Source organism: Coregonus lavaretus (assembly GCF_964263955.1).
Source record: "Coregonus lavaretus genome assembly, chromosome: 7".
Lineage (NCBI taxonomy): Eukaryota > Metazoa > Chordata > Actinopteri > Salmoniformes > Salmonidae > Coregonus > Coregonus lavaretus.
This window is the reverse complement of record NC_139994.1, coordinates 47,309,623-47,324,668: the sequence shown is the minus strand read 5'-3', so window position 1 is coordinate 47,324,668 and position 15,046 is coordinate 47,309,623. Positions and strand designations below refer to the sequence as shown.

At 43.1% G+C, this 15,046-nt stretch overlaps 2 long non-coding RNA genes across 2 annotated transcripts; both read right to left on the bottom strand.

Annotated features, from left to right (window-relative positions):
• Positions 1-4,617: 4,617 nt before the first annotated feature.
• On the bottom strand, positions 4,618-5,014 carry LOC311132341. Its single transcript, XR_014613516.1, has 3 exons — positions 4,914-5,014; positions 4,781-4,805; positions 4,618-4,695 (listed from the first exon to the last, which is right to left on the bottom strand). It is a non-coding gene; the product is annotated as an uncharacterized lncRNA (long non-coding RNA).
• An 8,413-nt stretch (positions 5,015-13,427) lies between these two features.
• On the bottom strand, positions 13,428-14,810 carry LOC311132087. The gene is made up of 3 exons (XR_014613480.1): positions 14,761-14,810; positions 13,861-13,905; positions 13,428-13,700 (listed from the first exon to the last, which is right to left on the bottom strand). It is a non-coding gene; the product is annotated as an uncharacterized lncRNA (long non-coding RNA).
• Positions 14,811-15,046: the final 236 nt, after the last annotated feature.

Sequence of the window (15,046 nt, the reverse complement as noted above, 5' to 3'; positions counted from 1 at the left end):
CCATTTAGGCAAGACAGAAAGTATCCCTTTTTGTTCCAAACACAAAGTGAGAAACTCTTTCAACTTCTCGGTCAAGTATAATGGTGTAGCGGTGAAGGAAAAATGCTCTGTAACATACATTGGGATGTGAACTGGACCAACACATGACATATGAACTTATGGCTCTGAAGGTCATTGGAAATGTTCACTGCAGGACAAAGTTCCTGGCAAGGGTAGCCAAGTTCCTGTATACAGAGAGTATGAGGACCCTGGAAACATCTCTGATACGGTGCCACTATGGCTATGCTTCTATCTCATGGTTCAGTGGCGTATCACAAAATCTGAAGGACAAACTTCAAACGACCCAAAACAAACTAATGAGAATTATACTGAAGCTCAGCCATTGGGACGCACATTGGTCCTAATCATTTCAGGGAACTGAGCTGGCTTCCAGTTGATCTGGTGGTGCTGCAGATCAAAATGTTGATGGTTTTTAAAGTGAGACATGACCTTGCCCCCAGTTACCTGTCTGGTTATTTTAATTTCAGTAGACTCTCATAGCCATCACACCAGAGCTAATGTTGCCAATATCAGACTGCTGCACTGTAGGAGCATGGCTGGAAAAAAGCTCTCTCTCGAAAGAGAAAGAAAGAGAAAGAAAGAGAAAGAAAGAGAGAGAGAGAGAGAGAAAGAGGGGGAGAGAGAGCGAGCGAGAGAGGGGGGTTAGAGAGAGAGAGCGAGAGAGAGAGAAAATATGTGTGTGTGCATTTTCATCTAGGCTTCATATGTCTGGAGAAGTGTTTGCATGACTTCTTCTGCATGGTCATAGGACAGTGTGGCTGAGGGATATGAAACACCTGCCAACTTTTTCAGAAGGTATTGGGTCCCAGGTTTCTGACAAAGGCCCCACTTCTACGTTTCAGGTAACATCTTGTGGTGATGTCATTTCCAGTTTCTGTTTTCTCAGGAGCAGTGCCAATGACTGCTGGCTGTCTGTCTGACCACATAGACATAAACACATAGACATAGAAACCCCCTAACTGGAACAGTGACCTTCCATACCATGCAGGGATACTGAAAATAGTCATACACCACTAATGTAATTATTCGGCATGACCTATCTTTAGGATGAGGAGGCAATATGGGAGAACTGGTAATCATGCATCCGTAGGTTACTACCTGGAATTCAACACAGTAATACAAATATTCAGTATTGTTTCCATGTAAATACCAGACCCTGGCCCATGAGTCTGACCTTTGCTTACTTGGAAGACCCCTTTGCCATCATAGACTTGCATGTCCACATTTCAATATTAAAAGGAAGTGATACACAGTACCAGTACTGACCAGCTCCTCAGAACTCCTGCAGACAGGATATCAAATCATATCAAATCAAATTGTATTTGTCACATTACATTTGACATTTTAGTCATTTAGAAGGCGCTCTTATGCAGAGCGACTTACAGTTAGTGAGTGCATACATTTTCACATGCGCAAATACAACAGGTGTAGACCTTACTGTGAAATGCTTACTTACAAGCCGTTAACCAACAATGCAGTTCAAAAATAGAGTTAAGAAAATATTTACTAAATAAACTAAAGTAAAAAATAAAGTAACACAAGACAATTATATAACAATAACAAGGAAATATACAGGTGGTACTGGTACCGAGTCAATGTGTGGGGGTACAGGTTAGTCAAGATAATTTGTACATTGTGAACATGCATAAAAAATAAAGGGGGGGGGGGGGGGGGGGTGGTGTCAATGTAAACAGTCCAGGTGGCCATTTGATCAATAGTTCAGCGGTCTTATGGCTTGGGGGTAGAAGCTGTTAAGGAGCCTTTAGGACCTAGACTTGGCGCTCTGGTACCGCTTGCCGTGTAGTAGCAGAGCGATCAGTCAATGACATGGATGACTGGAGTATTTGAAAATTCTTTGGGCCTTCCTCTGACACCGCCTAGTATATAGGTCCTGGATGGCAGGAAGGTTGGTCCCAGTGATGTACTGGGACGTACGCACTACCCTCTGTAACGCCTTACGGTTAGATGTCAAGCAGTTGCCATACCAGGTGGTGATGCAACCGGTCAGGATGCTCTCGATGGTGCAGCTGTAGAATCTTTTGAGGATCTGGGGACCCCTGCCAAATCTTTTCAGTCTCCTCAGGGGGAAAAGGTGTTGTCGTGCCCTCTTCACGACTGTCTTGGTGTGTTTGGACCATGATAGTTCGTTGGTGATGTGGACACCAATGAATTTGAAACTCTCGACCCACTCCACTACAGCCCCGTCGATGCTAATGGGGGCCTGTTCGGCCCTCCTTTTCCTACAGTCCACGATGAGCTCCTTTGTCTTGCTCACATTGAGGGAGAGGTTGTTGTCCTGGCACCACACTGCCAGGTCTCTGACCTCCTCCCTATAGGCTGTCTCATCGTTGTCTGTGATCAGGCCTACCACTGTTGTGTCGTCAGCAAACTTAATGATGGTGTTGAGTCGTGCTTGGCCACGCAGTCGTGGGTGAACAAGGAGTACAGGAGAGGACTAATCATTTAGGAAGGTTACCTTCGCTTTCTTGGGCACAGGGACTATGGTGGTCTGTTTGAATATGACATCATAAAACTGAGAAGGCACACTTCCCCAAAAAGTCATTCTGAAAATCTCAATGGGGTACGGCATTTTTACTTTAACTCACACATTTAGGAGCCTAAGATCTATATTAGGCTGAAAGGAGGTTTGACCAAAGCAGGTTATATGGAAAAGTTGATGATGGTGAGAATATCCATTTACTGTAAGAAAGCACTCACGCCATCAGGTGGATAAAAATAGTTTATTAAAAAATCACAATGCAAAGATATTGTAAAAGTACAGGTCATTAGAAGAAAATTTGAATAATACCTATAATATTTTGGAAATTCATATACAAATATGTTATTGTATCATCTGAATGACAGATATAATACTTTAAAGATAATACATTTTAACACATTTACAACAAAACAATAATACTCAATACACAATACAAGGCAGATAATTCCTGTAGCTGCAGATAAGATCCGTTATCATTACACCTTATATTTTATATAAAGCTGTAACAGTAATACACAATTAAACCATGCTTAAGTAAAATATATCTATTGGTAAAAAAAATACGAAAAAAAAAAACTTAAAGTACAAGGTGTTATTGTGTGTGTGTCTGTTTGCTTGTGTGCATTGAGCATTCATAATCCATGTTCCCGCGTTTCCTTCCGCTCCTCCTCTGATGGTGTGTCCCTCCATTCCTCCCTCCATCCCTCCATTCGTCCATCACTCCATCCTTCCATCCTTCCATCCGTCCATCCTTCCATCACTCCATCCCTCCATCCTTCCATCCCTCCATCCCTCCATCCTTCCATCCCTCCATCACTCCATCCCTCCATCCCTCAATCCCTCCATCCCTCCATTCCTCCATCCCTGCCCCCCTCAAGGTCCTGCAACATATCACCACACAAAGTTGTTTAGGACATGCAGTCAAACAAACTCTTAAGAATCAAACAAAAATACGTACTTTAAATACATACATTATACTTCAGAGAAATAGTTCCATATTAGTATCATATTAAGTATCAATAGCATATGGCTATTAGTCTTACCTGGGGCTGTGACTGGCTTCACTTGAGAATAGACCGAATCTGCCTCAGGTGGGGTTTCTGTTTCTGTAAGGGGTGAGGATAAACATCAGAATAATAGAACAGTTATATACATAATAATATACAGCTAGTCAATGTGGGGTCAAAGAGGTGTGAGGTTATGATAGGGGGAATATGGAAGGAGGGATTTCTAGTCTTACCTTTCTTCTTCTTGGCTTTGGCCTTCTGTTTAAGGTCAACCTCAGCATGTCCAGTTGCTGCTGAAAATTGAAATATCCAGTCAACAAATTAAGGAAATAGCTTATTGCATATTCTGCATCTTCATTGAAATTCCAAAATTGTACATTTAGATTTCACTGACTGCCGACCTGTAGAATGGGTCTTACCTGTGGCCTTCCCTGTCTTGACCTCAGAATAGACTGGATTTTCTTTTGGAACAGCTGGCTTTTCTAAGGAGGAGGAGGGGAAGGAAGAGGAGGAGGAGGAGATAATTTGTAAGTTTGTATCAAATTTGATGAGTAAAAAACAATGCTACATTTTGTATTAATTTATGTGACAGTTAAGAATTACTTTTCTTTTTCTTGTCCAACTTTTTGAGTTGAATCTGGGCGTACATCACATCACTTGGTCCAGCAGTAGCAGCAGCAGCATCTGAAACATACAGGTAATACACTAATATCTCTACTTAGTCTTAGTATGCTAGTCATATTAAACATATGAAGAACAACTGCAACAACAACTCTATACTGTATTCATGCTAAACTTAACATACATTAACAGTACCATTGTCATTATTGTCTGAGGGAGTGATTGTACCGTAGATGTTAGCGCCACCAATTGGTCAAAGAAGAGAGAGAAAGATTAATTAGTTAGTTATGCCTCAGATTGCCTAGGGACAGAGTACATTAACATGTTTAACACAAAGTGGATGGTGAAATGTCACTGGATGAAGTTACAGAGAGAGGAGAGTGATAGTGATCTGGGCTGAGAGACTGACCATGCTGCAGACGTGTATACCCAGCATCAGGAACCTGGCCCTGGGTAGATCCTTGGTCCTGTTGGGGGTCCAGGTTGGTGCTGTGTGGCTGGGGGGGCCTACATGGAGAGAGATACTCATGAAACACACAGATGATATTTTACTGTATGAAAAGGAACGTAGTTGAAAGACAGGTGTACTCACGAGAATATCCTGTTACAACAGGAACCTGTAATGAAAAATGCATATAATTATATCAGGACGTTATTGTTTTGAACTTTTGAAATGAGACATTTGTCTCTTAAACAAGTTAAATGAGAATTGATAAAAGTCTCACCTTTGGCGTTTTTATATCGACACAGCAGTACCAGGAGAATGGCCAGCAGAACACCAGCAACAACCAGGCCCACAACCACTACTACTAGGACTGATGTAGAGGGTCCAGGAGTTATGCCTGGAGAGAGAACAGCAAATCACCATCAGACTCTGAGGTAGTTATAGAAAATAAATAAAGTAGTGGACAAAGTGAAACAATTCTGTAGATACATGATGTATTTGACAACTGACTTGAGATCAGATGACCAGCCTGAGCTTGCAACTCCAAACCTACAGTATGCTTTTTAACAATACAAATCACTGATGACCACAGATATTATACAAATGTAAGGTGATCATAATTATTTTCTCACCTCTCACTGTCACCCAGCTCTCTGGTGATTCTCCTTCATTAGATTTACACTTATAGAAGCCTTCATCTGACTTGGATACTGCAGGGATGGTCATCTCTCCTGTGGTCTCATTCCTGATGAGTACTCCATCTTTGTAGAAATCAACCTTGGGGTTTGGGTTTGTTTCCTGATTTCTATTTGTACAGCGCAGAGTCACAGAGTCTCCCTCAGTCATGGGATAGGCAGGGCTCTCCAGGATCACAGCACCAGCTGTGTAACATAATATATAAATACAACTGTAAATCTGGAGTAATCACTCACAATATATTAACGTCTTATGAGCTTGCATTTTATATGAGATACATTCATTCAGTTTCAGAAATGAACATCATTATCATACATTGAAATGTAAAAAAGGTTAGTGAATGTTGTATAATAGACATACCAGCCACTGTGATGTTGACAGCATTACTGTACTCTCCTGATCCAGACTCACACCAGTACACTCCACTGTCCTTTTCAAGTGTGGACCTGATGGTACGTGTGGACCCTGCTATTGATCCCCAGTTAGAACCACACCCTGACTCCACTCCTCTCTCTCTGTATCTCTTCAGTCTCCATCCAGTAGAGTTTCCCTTCTCCTCACAGCTCAGTGAGAAAGACTTTGATGTAAAGTGTTGAGTTCTGTTGGGTCTTATTCTGAGAGACACTGAAGGATGCAGGTCTGATACATAGAGAAAAAGTCAAACTTATAGTTATATATACACATGAGGATGACTTAAATGTGGTTAAATGCAGTTTCAATGCAGTTAGTTACCTCCTGACCAGAGAAACTGAGGTTCACTGTAGAGTGTGTCATAGACTGGGTCTCCTCTCCCAGCTCTACACACATATCCTCCTGTGTGATTAGGACCAGCAGGGATCAGAGTGTAGGAGTCTTCAGTAGTCCCTTTCCCAGATAGAGGCTCTACAGAGTAGGACCTGTCCAATAGGAAGGGTAACCCAGCTCTGTAGGGAACAGTTCGGTACCAGAAGAACCTCCAGCCTGTAGATGACTCTTTAACCCCACAGCTCAGAGTAACTGAGTCTCCAGGGTTCAGCCATTGAGGAGAGACACTCAGGACAGCTTGGGGTTTATCTGTTATGAAGGAGATGACACAATTAAAATGTTTGTTCTTTAATTAAATCATTTTAGTATAAAATGTTTACCCATGGTATTGTACCTTACACCAAAATCAAAATAAGTTTAGTTCCATCATTGTTCTCACTGTCTGCTATTTGACCTCATCCCTTTCTCTTTCTCTTGCAATCCCATAAAAACAGACTTACCTAACACGGTCAATTTTATAGCATTACTTGTCTCGGAGTGTTTTAAGCCATTGATTTTCTGAAGACCTTCACAGGTATATAGACCATTCTTTGCAGGACTGATTCTGTACTCAGGCTCTGTATTCGTGTAGACCGACTTCCCACTGTTATAAAAAGCATACTCAATCTCTTCTCCTCCCTGTATGTCACATCTGAGTGTGACAGTCTCTCCACTGAATATCTGAGGCCAGTTGGGTTGGAGGGTCAGAACAGCCACAGGTCTATCTGTACAGACACACCACAGACAATAAATACAATCACACAACTTAGAATGTAAAATAATGTTGATCAGCATTTATCACAATATGACCACATCATAAGTTGCCATTTCTGAACATACAGTATGCAGTCTGAGCTGTCTGACTTATGAAGATCTAGTCATCAGAATACTGACATATACAGTGATGTCTACACACACACACACAGATACACACACACACACACACACACACACACAATTCCTCACCAATCACAGTGATATTGACAGGATCACTGATGATTGATGATATGGATCTGGACTGGATCTCTCCCTGACACCAGTAGAGGCCCTGGTCAGACACAGCAGGTCTACTGATGGTGAAAATGGCTCCTGTTGTAGTGTGTCTGTCAGACTGGGGCACTACTTTCTTAGTGTTGTCTTTGTACCATGTATAGCTCCAGGCATTGTCATACCCCACTGAACACGTCAGAGTTACTGTCTCTCCAGTGTACACAGGGTTTGGATTTATGGTCAGTGTAGCTTTGGGCAGGGCTGTGAGAAAAGAGCATAATTTAAAGATCTGGATACATGCTTAGCAATATCCAAAGATTTAGTTGTTGCTGGAACGTTTTCATACTATAAAAGTCCATTATGGGTGTATGTTGAGTTGTTTTGGTGTGAATTGAAAATATGATTCTGTTTTTTTCCTAAAAATGTTGTTTAAAAAAAGACTTTCACAGAATAGAATATTATGAAGATCTTATCCTTCTCAACATTTAAGTAAGTGATGGTAATGTTTTTAAACTCACCAGCAACAATGATGGTGACAGATGGGCTGAGATACGTCATCTGGGGCCGTCTTGTTCTTGTCCCCTCACACTGGTACGGACCAGCTTGGTCAGAGAGAGAGAAGGTGATGGTTTCACTGGGCGGACTGGGAAGCAGTTGGTTGTCTCTGTGCCAGCGGTACGTCCAGTCTCTGTAGTCTGATGTGTCACACTGCAGAGTGACTGTCTCTCCAGAATAGACGGGACCCTGTGGAGAGGCTTTCACTGAGGCAGTAGGCAGAGCTGTGGAAACACAGTTATATATGAAGACAAATGCACTCAGAGCACAAATCTCTCCAACGTATGATCTTACTTCTGTAGGAAGTACTGTAACTATTCATTTATACAGTTGAAGTCGGAAGTTTACATACACTTAGGTTGGAGTCCTTAAAACTCGTTTTTCAACCACTACACACATTTCTTGTTAACAAACTATAGTTTTGGCAAGTCGGTTAGGACATCTACTTTGTGCATGACACAAGTATTTTCTCCAACAATTGTTTACAGACAGATCATTTCACTTATAATTCACTGTATCACAATTCCAGTGGGTCAGAAGATTACATGCACTAAGTTGACTGTGCCTTTAAACAGCAAGGAAAATTCCAGAAAATGATGTCAAGGCAGGCTAATTGACATCATTTGAGTCAATTTGAGGTGTACCTGTGGATGAATTTCAAGGCCTACCTTCAAACCCAGTGCCTCGTTGCTTGACATCATGGGAAAATCAAAAGAAATCAGCCAAGCCCTCAGAAAAAAAATTGTAGACCTCCACAAGTCTGGTTCATCCTTGGGAGCAATTTCCAAACGCCTGAAGGTACTACGTTCATCTGTACAAACAATAGTATAAACACCATAGGACCACGCTGCCGTCATACCGCTCAGGAAGGAGACGCGTTTGGTCTCCTAGAGATTAACGTACTTTGGTGCGAAAAGTGCAAATCAATCCCAGAATAACAGCAAAGGACCTTGTGAAGATGCTGGAAGAAACAGGTACAAAAGTTTCTTTAACCACAGTAAAACAAGTCCTATTTCGACATAACCTGAAAGGCCGCTCAGCAAGGAAGAAGCCACTGCTCCAAAACCGCCATAAAAAAGCCAGACTACGGTTTGCAACTGCACATAGGGACATAGATCATACTTTTTGGAGAAATGTCCTCAGGTCTGATGAAACAAAAATAGAACTGTTTGGCCATAATGACCATTGTTATGTTTGGAGGAAAAACGGGGCTCTTGCAAGCCGAAGAACATCATCCCAACCTTGAAGCACGTGGGTGGCAGCATCATGCTGTGGGGGTGCTTTGCTGCAGGAGGGACTGGTGCACTTCACAAAATAGATGGCATCATGAGGAAGGAAATATATGTGGATATATTGAAGCAACATCTCAAGACATCAGTCAGGAAGTTAAAGCTTGGTCGCAAATGGGTCTTCCAAATGGACAATGACCCCTAGCATACTTCCAAAGTTGTAGCAAAATGGCTTAAGGATAACGAAGTCAAGTTTCCCACGGGGGGCCAGTATGAAAATGTTTGCACTCACTAACTGTAAGTCGCTCTGGATAAGAGCGTCTGCTAAATGACTAAAATGTAAATGTAAATGTATTGGAGTGGCCATCACAAAGCCCTGACCTCAATCCTATAGAACATTTGTGGGCAGAACTGAAAAAGCGTGTGCGGGCAAGGAGGCCTGCAAACCGGACTCCGTTACACCAACTCTGTCAGGAGGAATGGGCCAAAATTCACCCAACTTATAGTGGGAAGCTTGTGGAAGGCTACCCAAAACGTTTGACATTTACATTTACATTTAAGTCATTTAGCAGACGCTCTTATCCAGAGCGACTTACAAATTGGTGCATTCACCCTATAGCCAGTGGGTTAACCACTTTACAACAATGTTTTTTTTTTTTTTTTGGGGGGGGCTAGAAGGATTACTTCATCCTATCCCAGGTATTCCTTAAAGAGGTGGGGTTTCAAATGTCTCCGGAAGGTGGTGAGTGACTCCGCTGTCCTGGCGTCGTGAGGGAGCTTGTTCCACCATTGGGGTGCCAGAGCAGCGAACAGTTTTGACTGGGCTGAGCGGGAACTATGCTTCCGCAGAGGAAGGGGAGCCAGCAGGCCAGAGGTGGATGAACGCAATGCCCTCGTTTGGGTGTAGGGACTGATCAGAGCCTGAAGGTACGGAGGTGCCGTTCCCCTCACTGCTCCATAGGCAAGCACCATGGTCTTGTAACGGATGCGAGCTTCAACTGGAAGCCAGTGGAGTGTGCGGAGGAGGGGGGTGACGTGAGAGAACTTGGGAAGGTTGAACACCAGACGGGCTGCGGCATTCTGGATGAGTTGTAGGGGTTTAATGGCACAGGCAGGGATCCCAGCCAACAGCGAGTTGCAGTAATCCAGACGGGAGATGACAAGTGCCTGGATTAGGACCTGTGCCGCTTCCTGTGTAAGGCAGGGTCGTACACTCCGAATGTTGTAGAGCATGAACCTGCAGGATCGGGTCACCGCCTTGATGTTAGCGGAGAACGACAGGGTGTTGTCCAGGGTCACGCCAAGGCTCTTCGCACTCTGGGAGGAGGACACAACAGAGTTTTCAACCGTGATGGCGAGATCATGGAACGGGCAGTCCTTCCCCGGGAGGAAGAGCAGCTCCGTCTTGCCAGCGTTCAGCTTGAGTTGGTGATCCGTCATCCATACTGATATGTCGGCCAGACATGCAGAGATGCGATTCGCCACCTGGTTATCAGAAGGGGGAAAGGAGAAGATTAGTTGTGTATCGTCAGCGTAGCAATGATAGGAGAGGCCATGTGAGGATACGACAGAGCCAAGTGACTTGGTGTATAGGGAGAAAAGGAGAGGGCCTAGAACTGAGCCCTGGGGGACACCAGTGGTGAGAGCACGTGGTGCGGAGACAGCTTCTCGCCACGCCACTTGGTAGGAGCGACCAGTCAGGTAGGACGCAATCCAGGAGTGAGCCGCGCCGGAGATGCCCAGCTCGGAGAGGGTGGAGAGGAGGATCTGATGGTTCACAGTATCACAGGCAGCAGACAGGTCTAGAAGGACAAGAGCAGAGGAGAGAGAGTTAGCTTTAGCAGTGCGGAGAGCCTCCGTGACACAGAGAAGAGCAGTCTCAGTTGAATGACCAGTCCTGAAACCTGACTGGTTTGGATCAAGAAGGTCATTCTGAGAGAGATAGCAAGAGAGTTGGTTAAAGACGGCACGCTCAATAGTTTTGGAAAGAAAAGAAAGAAGGGATACTGGTCTGTAGTTGTTGACATCAGTGGGATCGAGTGTTGGTTTTTTGAGAAGGGGTGCAACTCTCGCTCTCTTGAAGACGGAAGGGACATGGCCAGCGGTCAAGGATGAGTTGATCAGCGAGGTGAGGTAGGGGAGAAGGTCACTGGAGATGGTCTGGAGAAGAGAGGAGGGGATGGGGTCAAGCGGGCAGGTTGTTGGGCGGCCTGCAGTCACTAGTCGCAAGATTTTATCTGGAGAGAGAGGGGAGAAAGAAGTCAAAGCATAGGGTAGGGCAGTGTGAGCAGGACCAGCAGTGTCATTAGACTTAACAAACGAGGATCAGATGTCGTCAACCTTCTTTTCAAAGTGGTTGACGAAGTCATCCACAGAGAGGGAGGGGGGGGGGGGGGGAGGATTCAGCAGTGAGGAGAATGTGGCAAAGAGCTTCCTAGGGTTAGAGGCACATGCTTGGAATTTAGAGTGGTAGAAAGTGGCCTTAGCAGCAGAAACAGATGAAGAAAATGTAGAGAGGAGGGAGTGAAAAGATGCCAGGTCGGCAGGGAGTTTAGTTTTCTTCCATTTCCGCTCCGCTGCCCGGAGCTCTGTTCTGTGAGCTCGCAATGAGTCATCAAGCCACGGAGCTGGAGGGGAGGACTGAGCCGGCCGGGAGGATAGGGGACACAGGGAGTCAAAGGATGCAGAAAGGGAGGAGAGGAGGGTTGAGGAGGCAGAATCAGGAGATTGGAGGGAGAAGGATTGAGCAGAGGGAAGAGATGATAGGATGGAAGAGGAGAGAGTAGTGGGAGAGAGAGAGCGAAGGTTGCGGCGGCGCGTTACCATCTGTGTAGGGGCAGAGTGAGTAGTGTTGGAGGAGAGCGAGAGAGAAAAGGATACAAAGTAGTGGTCGGAGACATGGAGGGGAGTTGCAGTGAGATTAGTAGAAGAGCAACATCTAGTAAAGATGAAGTCAAGCGTATTGCCTGCCTTGTGAGTAGGGGGGGACGGTGAGAGGGTGAGGTCAAAAGAGGAGAGGAGTGGAAAGAAGGAGGCAGAGAGAAATGAGTCAAATGTAGACGTAGGGAGGTTGAAATCCCCCAAAACTGTGAAGGGTGAGCCATCCTCAGGAAAGGAACTTATCAAGGCGTCAAGCTCATTGATGAACTCTCCAAGGGAACCTGGAGGGCGATTGACCCAAGTTAAAGAATTTAATGGCAATGCTACCAAATACTATTTGAGTGTATGTAAACTTCTGACCCACTGGGAATGTGATGAAAGTAATAAAAGCTGAAATAAATAATTTTCTCTACTATTATTCTGACATTTCACATTCTTAAAATAAAGTGGTGATCCTAACTGACCTAAGACAGGGAATTTTTACTAGGATTAAATGTCAGGAATTGTGAAAAACTGAGTTTAAATGTATTTGGCGAAGGTGTACGTAAAGTTTCGACTTCAACAGTACATGGATCATGTCTACATGATTTACTCAATATAAATAGTGTCCATTTGTATGATAAAAAACACAAAACAAAGTAACTCACCTTTCACAGTGATAGTGACAGGATCACTGATGATTGATGATATGGATCTGGACTGGATCTCTCCCTGACACCAGTAGAGACCCTTGTCAGACTCAGCAGCTCTACTGATGGTGAAGGTGGCTCCTGTTGTAGTGTGTCTACCAGACAAGGGCACTACTTTCTTAGTTTTGTCTTTGTACCATGTATAGCTCCAGTCACTGTCAGACCCCACTGAACACGTCAGAGTTACTATCTCTCCAGTGTATGCAGGGTTTGGATTTACGGTCAGTGTAGTTGCAGGCAGAGCTAAGAAAACAGATAGCAGAATATCAAAACATCTGGATACATGCTTGGCCATTTTTAATTATTTAGCTGTTGCAGTTAAGTTTTGATAAAAGCTGATTTTAGGGGTATGTTCACTCTATTCAGTTTCAATTTACAGTGTATACTGTACATATGTAATTAGATGAACCCTCATTGGCTCAGATTTTTGAATGTCCAGATAGTGATTGAAGATAAATAATTAGCTCACCAGTGACGCTGATGTGGAGAGATGAGCTGAGATATGACTTCTGGGGCCGTCTTTTCCTTGTCCCCTCACACTGGTACTGACCAGCCTGGTCAGAGAGAAAGATGGTGGTGGTTTTACTGGTGTGACTGGAAAGCCGTTCTTTATTTATTAACCAGTGGTACGTCCAGTCTGTGTGGTCTGATATGTCACACTGCAGCTTGACTGTGTCTCCGGAGTACAGTGGTTCCTGGGTAGTGACTATCTTCACTGAGGCTGTAGGCAGAGCTGAGGAAACAGTTAAATGAAGACAAATGCAATTAGTGCACCAATCAGTTAAAAGTATGCTCTTACCCCATATTTCTTCAATTATCAAATGAAATGAGGAAGAATTAATGGAGGAATCTGAACAGCAATGGTAGGCTGACATTTTTTTAACTACAAAATAGCATCCTTAAAATGGGGCCAAATGTCAAGTGGTTATGGGCATGGAGGCACTGATGTGAATGAGAGATAAGATGACTTACCTGTCACCGTAAGTCTGACTGGATCACTCCACTTAGAAAACTTCTTATGTTCAATATGTGTACCGAGACACCAGTAGTCACCACTGTCTGACATCTTAACCTCACTGATCTCATATTCATGCTTCTTACTGAGGAAGTCCACACCATCCTTGAGCCATGTGTATTTCCAGTCAGTGACTTCTCCTCTCTTTATGTTACATCTGAGAGTAACAGACTCTCCACTGAATATCTGGGAGGATTTGGGGTGTATGGTCAGATCAGCCTTTGCCTGTCCTGCTCAAAATAAAACCAGCATGATAAAATTGCTTTACAAATGTTATTTTGAGACACTCAAAACACAACATATGTCTATCCAAAAGCAGCTTTAAACATCACAAAGAAATATAATGAAGCATTAAGAGATGAAGGCTTGATCAAGTGTACAAATATCTACCATCATCATCTTCAGAGTGTCCAGAGTAGATGTGTGTACTCAGCACTACAGCAAAGAAAGTCACATTGCTCCAATATTAGTTTTGAAATAAATAACAACATTCCATATTCATGTTACTGTTTACCAAATCCATCCTGTGCTTTATTTTAAAGATGCAATCGTTTTCTACATATATTTCTACACTACTAAATGAATCACAGCAATTCAAGTCTTATTCCATCATAACCCAAAATATATGTTTATTTTATGACAATTATTGTGAACAATGTAGATGAATGAATTTCCTTAGTCCCTTCCCTCAGCCGTATACCACAACAAGTGGCATGGTGGCCATTTTAAGGTAGTTTGAATTACAGACTGCAGCTATAAATGGCCACTGACTTCCCATGTTCTGCACACAGTGAGAGTACAGAGACCAAAAACACCAAAACACCACTCATTCATCTCTTAACACAGTTTACTATAACTGTAGCAAAGGAACCCTCAACCATTTACAATAATCACAACTTGATACTACAACACATCCAACAAATATTACATTTTGTATTCATTGTCATTGACAGCACATTTTGCATCCACTGAGTTAACACCACTCTTTAGTTCCTGAGGTATGACCTGGCTAAATGCACACCACCACACTAACCATGTCTGCATGGCATCATCTCTATAAGCTCAGGTTCTCACCGTGATGCAACAGTCTTACTCCATATCTACACCATATTTTGCTGCAATTTCCTTTTAGTGCCGTTTACTAATGTTTTCTCAATAAGGGATAAAAAAAAACAAATTAAAGCTTGAAACTGTCTTCATTTCCATTAATGTCTTATTCCTTTTTACCTTAAGGGCTTAGTAAATCAGGTAATTAGTGTTCATACACACACACACTAACTCAGTACTTACCTAGTAGCAAACAGAGCAAGGTGCTCTCCATTCTGTCCCCACTGACAAGTGACTTTCTCTAGAACTATAGTCCTTCTGACAAACCCCTCTACTTCCTATATGATGACAGTCTGCTTAGATCACACCTCTTCACAGTCACACAGAAAAACTGAGAGAGAAAGATTCAAGAGGAATGTAAAAAGTCTGAGAAAAAAGAGTAGCGGTTTATAGTCTATTCATATTATATTAGATAGATAGATAGATAGATAGATAGATAGATAGATAGATAGATAGATAGATAGATAGA